Source organism: Electrona antarctica, assembly GCF_951216825.1.
Source record: "Electrona antarctica genome assembly, chromosome: 10".
Classification (NCBI taxonomy): Eukaryota; Metazoa; Chordata; class Actinopteri; order Myctophiformes; family Myctophidae; genus Electrona; species Electrona antarctica.
Window position 1 is genome coordinate 33,718,216 of NC_136791.1, and position 7,183 is coordinate 33,725,398.

General features: G+C 41.0%; 1 protein-coding gene across 1 annotated transcript in view; it reads left to right on the top strand.

Annotated features, from left to right (window-relative positions):
• Positions 1-6,708: 6,708 nt before the first annotated feature.
• zbtb18 (zinc finger and BTB domain containing 18) overlaps positions 6,709-7,183 on the top strand; it is a gene marked incomplete at its 3' end in the record, with an annotated part of 7,596 nt that continues 7,121 nt past the window's right edge. The window contains exon 1 of the mRNA XM_079512134.1: positions 6,709-6,787. The remainder of the gene's footprint in view (positions 6,788-7,183) is intronic.

The window sequence follows — 7,183 nt, forward strand, 5'->3', positions numbered from 1 at the left end:
ACTTCTGGGTGGCACCGACCTGTGAGGAGCAGAGAGGGGGTTCTGTGGACTTGTTGTTCTGGACTTCTTCCAAACAATGAAAGAACATTCCTTTGCTTGTGCAGACAAGGGGAAAAAAGAGCTCACAAAGCAACTCACATGCACATATGTGTTTGATCCAGGCAGGGTTGTTATGAGAACTTAATCAAAATCAAGGCCATCCAACTTATTTTGTTAACTCACATTTTATAGAGCAAAGAATAGTATTCAGGTCCTACACTAGGCAGGCCTACACTGCAAATCCAACATAAATCCTATAATAAAACCAACATAAGAGCTGGAGAGGGAACAAAAGAAACAAACAAACAAACCTATATTACATTGTCCATACAATTAGTACATTCATTGTGAATTACATCATGCATGTAGTCCTATTTATGGTGACCAGAAAAGCACATTAGCAGAACTAAACCTTGTAAAAATGAACTAGGGACACTTCACCCTTTTTGCAAAAAAATATATATGTTAATGACGTTTAGAAGATTTAGAACACTTTCCTGGGGGTCTTTATGTGTGTAATATATGTGGTTTTAGAATTTAGCAGTGAGCCCACTAGTGTCTCTGATTTTACTACCCAGTTTCGCACCAGTGAGGGGAGGGAGGGGCTAGCACACACCGTGCCTGCTGCAGTCAGCGCACACAGAAAGAAACAACACAAATAAAAACTTTGGTGAAAACAGAAGCCCAACACAAGGTTAAAGGAAACATTCAGTCCAAATGTCCAGTTTGCTAATTCAGAACAACTACTACTACTACTTTGGTGTTGAAACTTCGAATTTCTCTAACTATTAAATAATATAGCCTTTCTATAGGAGTATCTTTTTATATTTGTCCTAGAACAATACACTATACAGGCAGTAGCATATTAAGTTATGTAATAACTAAAACATTATAGTGGCTATAGGCTATTATGGGGAATGTACACTAACTCGTTTACCTCAGAGAATGTTTTCATTCTGGATACAACCATAAAATGGTCTATGGTCTAATAATGGAATAAATTGATGATCAAATGCAGGAGTTTTGACGATTCAACTAACTGTAACTAGGGCCGTCGCGTTGCCCCTCCCTCTCCTTACTGGTGCGAAACGGGGTAGTAAAAACGGGTACGCGTCATGGACACTGGGCTCACTTACTTCCTGGACTACATGTTGCATTATGGGAACTGTAGTCCAGGAAGGAATTGAGCCCAGTGTCCATGCCATCAGAGACACTGGGCTCACTGCTAAAATCTAAAATATCTAAAACCACATATTACACACATAAAGGCTCCCAGGAAAGTGTTCTAAATCTTCTAAACGTCATTAACATATATATGTTTTTGCAAAAAGGGTGAAGTGTCCCTTTAATGATTTGAGGCATTTTGGTAGAAATGGACAAATCCTGCAAACTCTGGAAGGCAATCTTCCGATCCGATCCGATTGGGGATGGAATATGAGGAAGCAGACAGGTCCGTATTGATCACATGACAGTAGAGATGGTGTATAACAATTTGCGTGATGTATGGATAAAAGCTGTACGAGTAATTATAAAGAAATGTGTTTTGCTAAAATCGGCCTCATGTTGGCGCTATAACAGACCATTGTGGAAAATTTGGAGCAGAGGTTCGTGCAAAACATACTCTCTCCCATGCATGCCTTCGGCCTGGTGGAGACAATAAACAGCAGAGGGCGCCGTTTTATCCTCTTTTTCTGCCGATGGGTTTCCAGATTGTCCTAAATTTAACCTTGATTTTGAGACACTAAACAAAGTAAAGTACATCAAAACTCAAACTTTCTCTACTCTAATCTACCAAAACATGACTCATACAAAAACCTGGCTTCCATTGCACCATGCAGACTCACAACACACTGACTAATACAAGAACAACACACAGTGCATGTGTGGGTGGATAGCATAAGTAACTCCAAATGCCAGTGACCACAGGTAACTTTTGCAGTCTACTCCAACCAATCACTGGAAACAGTGGTGATAGCAGGCAGTAATCAGATGATGGTCAGCACCTGGAATTAACAACACCCACCCATGCACACACGCACGCACGCACAGGTAGACAACTCTGTCGGCTCTGGGACGTGTGTATCTCGAGACGAGGCGAGCTTTTGTGACGCACACGGAAGGATGCATCACAGAAGAGGATGTTTGGGGCCTGGGCCATGTTTCAGCGGTCCAGCCACGTAAACAACCTGACAGTGCATCGAGGGTTCGAGTCGATCTTTACTGCATGTCTCTCCCCATCTCTCTCCCCCTATTCGTGTCTATCTACACTGTAATCCAGCTGTGTCCAAAGTGCAGCCCGCGGGCCAAATGCGGCCCTGGGGGCGAATTTTATATTGTATTATGAACGGCTCGCCCAACAGTATGGGACATTTTTACATTCAAGTTGTTTACCTATAATTTGTCAGTGTTCCTTGTTCATTGTATTTTATTTATTTTTTTACCTTGCTTGCTTGGTTACATTTGGTAATGTGACATAAAGCTGAAAAAAGGCTGAGATACACTTTTTAATCACAGCACACACCTGACAAAAGACCATTGGTATTAAATATTGATGATGATAGTTAAATAGAATTGTTTAAATCAGAATCTAAATTATGTATTTGGCCCTTATGGTGTTTTAATACTTTCTAATATGGCCCCCTTTGAAAACAAATTGGACACCCCCAGCTGTACTACTCTGGCTGATTGCACCTCTTCTCTGGGCTGTATGTGTCTGCTATGCACAAGATATGCTTGATTGACAGCTGATTGCCCCTGATAGACTGGGATCAATTTGCTTTGCAGATTGCTGATCCGATCTGGGTCTAGAGAGTGGACACGGAAACGGTGCAGGCTTGTGTGTGTGTGTGTGTGTATGTGTGTGTGTGTGTGTGTGTGTGTGTGTGTGTGTGTGTGTGTGTGTGTGTGTGTGTGTGTGTGTGTGTGTGTGTGTGTGTGTGTGTGTGTGTGTGTGTGTGTGTGTGTGTGTGTGTGTGTGTGTGTGTGTGTGTGTGTGTGTGTGTGTGTAATGGACTCCTAACTACCGGATACAGTAGGCGGACTCTAGACTGTGTGAAGTCTCCCACAAGCCATGGGATATGTAGTTAAGCTAGTAGCCTACTTACAGCTAAGCTACTGCCCAGCACTGCTAACAAGATGAGGCAGCAGGAGGGTATTGCCAAGTTGCCAGTTCAGTTCTGCGTTCTGGCTATTTGAACTGTCACAAGCAACAAAAGTCACTTTTAGTAACTTAAGTTGCAAATAAAAGCCAAGTACAAAAACATAATATATTTAACATGTCAAACAGAACAGATGATTCAATGCAATATAAATATATGTAGCCTACATCAAATACAAAATAAGCTGCATACTCACAGCCATCCTGGGGGCAATAATGATGCCCCACACAAGCCATTGACCATGAAGCAGCACAGTTGTAAGGATCAAAGACTCAGTAATGCAATAGGAGGAGAAATATCATAGGTTAGTGTACCTTAACTATATGTTTTCAACAGCCTTTGTCACTTTGCCAAGTGTCACATAAATGGCACAATAATACACACGGTAGTCAAGTGTATAAAGAAAATAGAGAGATGACTTTAGAGAAACGGATAAAGACAGGGAGCAAAGGCAGAGAGAGAGAGAGAGAGAGAGAGAGAGAGAGGGGAGAGTTTGAAAACGATGGAATACAAGCACCTTAAGGAATTCAAACCATTGTGTGTACACTGTTTATCAAAAGTATAAAGCTAACGTCTCTGATGTATATTGTATAACTATGTCTGATGTCAGAGATAAATGTTTTTAGAGTTTCACAAGATGGTCTAAACTGTGTTAATGTATAACACAGCTCTGTTTACACCTTTATTTAATTCCTATTTATATCCAATATTTATTTGTAAATACATTGTTTTATTTTGATTGTCTTGTTCCACTTCTGCTTTGGCAATGTAAACGTTTTCTCATGCCAATAAAGCTCAATTGAATTGCTCAATTGAATTGAATTGAATTGAATTGAATTGAATTGAATTGAATTGAATTGAATTGAATTGAATTGAATTGAATTGAATTGAGAGAGAGAGAGAGAGAGAGAGAGAGAGAGAGAGAGAGAGAGAGAGAGAGAGAGAGAGAGAGAGAGAGAGAGAGAGAGAGAGAGAGAGAGAGAGAGAGAGAGAGAGAGAGAGAGAGAGAGAGAGAGAGAGAGAGAGAGAGAGAGAGAGAGAGAGAAAAAGACTGGCATGAAACTTGGAATCTATAGTGACCTCAAGAGGCGGATAGTAGAAGACCAGCTAGCTCAGAGCACGAGATAACCAGTTCATGACAATATGTAGGCCTATTGAAAATTAATACATATATTTTGATCAGCAAACTGAAATGTGGAATCTCAGTATATGCAGTTGGAATCACTGTACAATGCACAGTTGCACACCATTCGTTTAGGCCTACATGATTTAAGTAAGCCTGTTCTTCCAAATTATTATATCAAATTCAAAACAGATGGGTGTATAGGCTATATTAAGATATCAATCTTTCTTAATCTATTGTTGTTGTTGTTGTTTTTATAAACAACAACAACATGAACAAGAACCATTTTCCTGCCAAATTAAAAGAGAGAGAAAATAACTTTATGAATATATGGCAGCCGCTGATAGATTATTTCCCAGGGATCTATCTACTGTGATTTTATAAAGGAAGTGATTCATTGGATTGGAGAGCCCCAGCTGTACTCTTGCAATTTGCCTTCTGATGTTCCCATGAGTGTTGTGTATGTGTATATATATTTGTATATTTTTTCCCCTAATGAATAACTGAATGTGCTGCTCGCCATTTTATTTTTTGTTTGTTTGTTTGTTTTGTTTTGTTTTTGTGCCTTTTGTTTTTCTTGTCTGTTTTATTGTATTGTGCTTTTAATTTATACCTTTCTAGTTTGTCTCACTTTATCTGTATACTGTACATTTGATTCATCTTTATGTGAAAACATAAAAATTCAATACAAAATGTTATTTAAAAAAAAAAAAAAAATTCCTTTAACGGTGGAGGTCTTTATATCATTCCATTGTTTTAATCTTTTTAGCAATATGCATGGGCAGAGACGAGAATATAGAATCCTCAGTCTTAATTTACTCATTTATAACTCAGAAAGTGTACAAATGTAACCACTCTCAGAGTTAAATTAACATTGAGGATTCTACTGCACTGTAGTAAATATCAATCCAAATATCGGGGCTAACTGCTGTTTTTGGCACAGACAGCCTGGCATCTTTCAGTAACAAAACAATATAAAAGCCGGGAACAGAGCGCAAAAAGAAGTTCACATGGGATTCACTCACTCAACTAGGGGGGTGTGTTGCATTACTGCATTTCCCGCTTCACTGTGCAGAAATCACTGAAAAACTCAAGAAGTCACATCATTTTTATATTCATGCTCCCATTTCCTCTGAAATAAATGTATTTTACAGTAGACGGCTGAATTATAGTAATTTCCTATTGGGCAATATTTTCAATAGGCCTAAGCCAATAAAATTGATTTCTGTCCATCCAACCAATTTTCTCTGGGTCTAAGTGATATTCAGTTGCGGGTGTAATGTAGGCCTTAACTGTATTTTAATGTGTGAGCAAAGAAGGCATTGCAATGCAAACTAAAACGTACATAACAGGGTCGTCATTAATTTCCATTTCTGTCTGTCCTTTAGCTATGATACCAGATGTGTGAATTCAATGAATTACTTTATAATATAGTATATAAACTAGTTTACGGGTTAGAGTTTAGGAATGAAAATAAGCCTACCATAAAAAGATTACTACGGCAAATGTAATGTACACTAATATTTAAACATCCAGGGCCTAATGAAACAATTAGAGTCTTTATTTTTGCTATACATGTCATTTCCATGTGTAGAGTGCAGCTATTTGTGGTCCTATTGATTAAAGCTTAACTCCAAAGCAGCTAAGAATGACCACATGTCTGTACATCCATGAAGAATGTATATCTTTCGGGAGGGTGGGTGCATGGGTCCTATATGGGACCTCAATTACATGGATAGATTAGTAATAGCATAGTAATAGCAGCAATTAACCTTTCTACTGTTTTACACTCCCTCCGGCTCCGGGCCACACTTTTTAGACAAACGGAGTCCCCCTCCCCCCAATCAAGGTGGTGCACCTGTTCAAACCCCTCCTCCTCCTCCCCCCTCCTCCGACAGACTACAGTACCCAAGGCGCACCGCGCTGCGCTCTCTACTCGCTCCTCGCTCCCCTCTGCGCCGCAGCCAGTCAGTCCGCCTCGCTGCTTCTCGCACAACCAGTCGGCGTTGGTCTTTTTTTTTTATTTCATTATTTCTGCTTTCTCACCACCGCTGCTGCTGTGGGTTGCTGCTGCTGCTGCTGCTGGTGTCAACCTACACCGACTGAGAGAAGAACATTCATCCCTCCCTCTCCTCTGTCCGAGGGCCGCTTCCAATTTGCTTTCACTTCTTCCCCTCGCCGGCTCCATTGGCTTCTCCTCGCTGCCAGTCAAGTGTTTTTCCTTCCTCGTATTAGCCCCGGAGTTGAAGCGAGCAGCAACAGCTCGGAAACATCTGTCCGCCGCAACGTCCCCCTTATCCCCGCCTGCTCCGCGGCTGCTTCCCTCGGCAGCTTGTTATGGAAATTAGTACTGTAAAGTCATTCTAGTTTTTTTTTGTCTCCGAACGGAAACCCTGGGAGGATCCTGACGAGGGAGAGGAGCAAGAAGCAAGAAGAGGGAGAAGGAAGACGTTGGAGCTTGTTGTCTGTAAGTGGATCTTAATGCCAGAGTCCGATAAGGAGCTGATCGGGAGGAGAGAGGGTGGATTGCGGAGGGGGGAAAAGTAGCTAAAGCTTCCTAGCATACTGTGCTGTGTCAATATACAGTAGTTGCTGTGTGTGTGCGTGCGTGCGTGCGTGCGTCCGTGTGTAGCGTGTGTGTGTTGTTGCAGCGGTTGGCATGACAGGGCCTCCTGTACTATTGGAAACAGCTCAATAATGTAGCTTGATCGCGTTACTTTTTGTGTTGTTAGCCTCGATTGGGCTGCTGTAGCTGCTAGCTGCGTGGGTCAGTGTATGTGTGTGTGTAATGTGTGTGTGTATGTGTGTGTCTTTATGTGTTTATTATGTGTGTTGGTCAGGAAAGAAATTACAGACTTGTGTG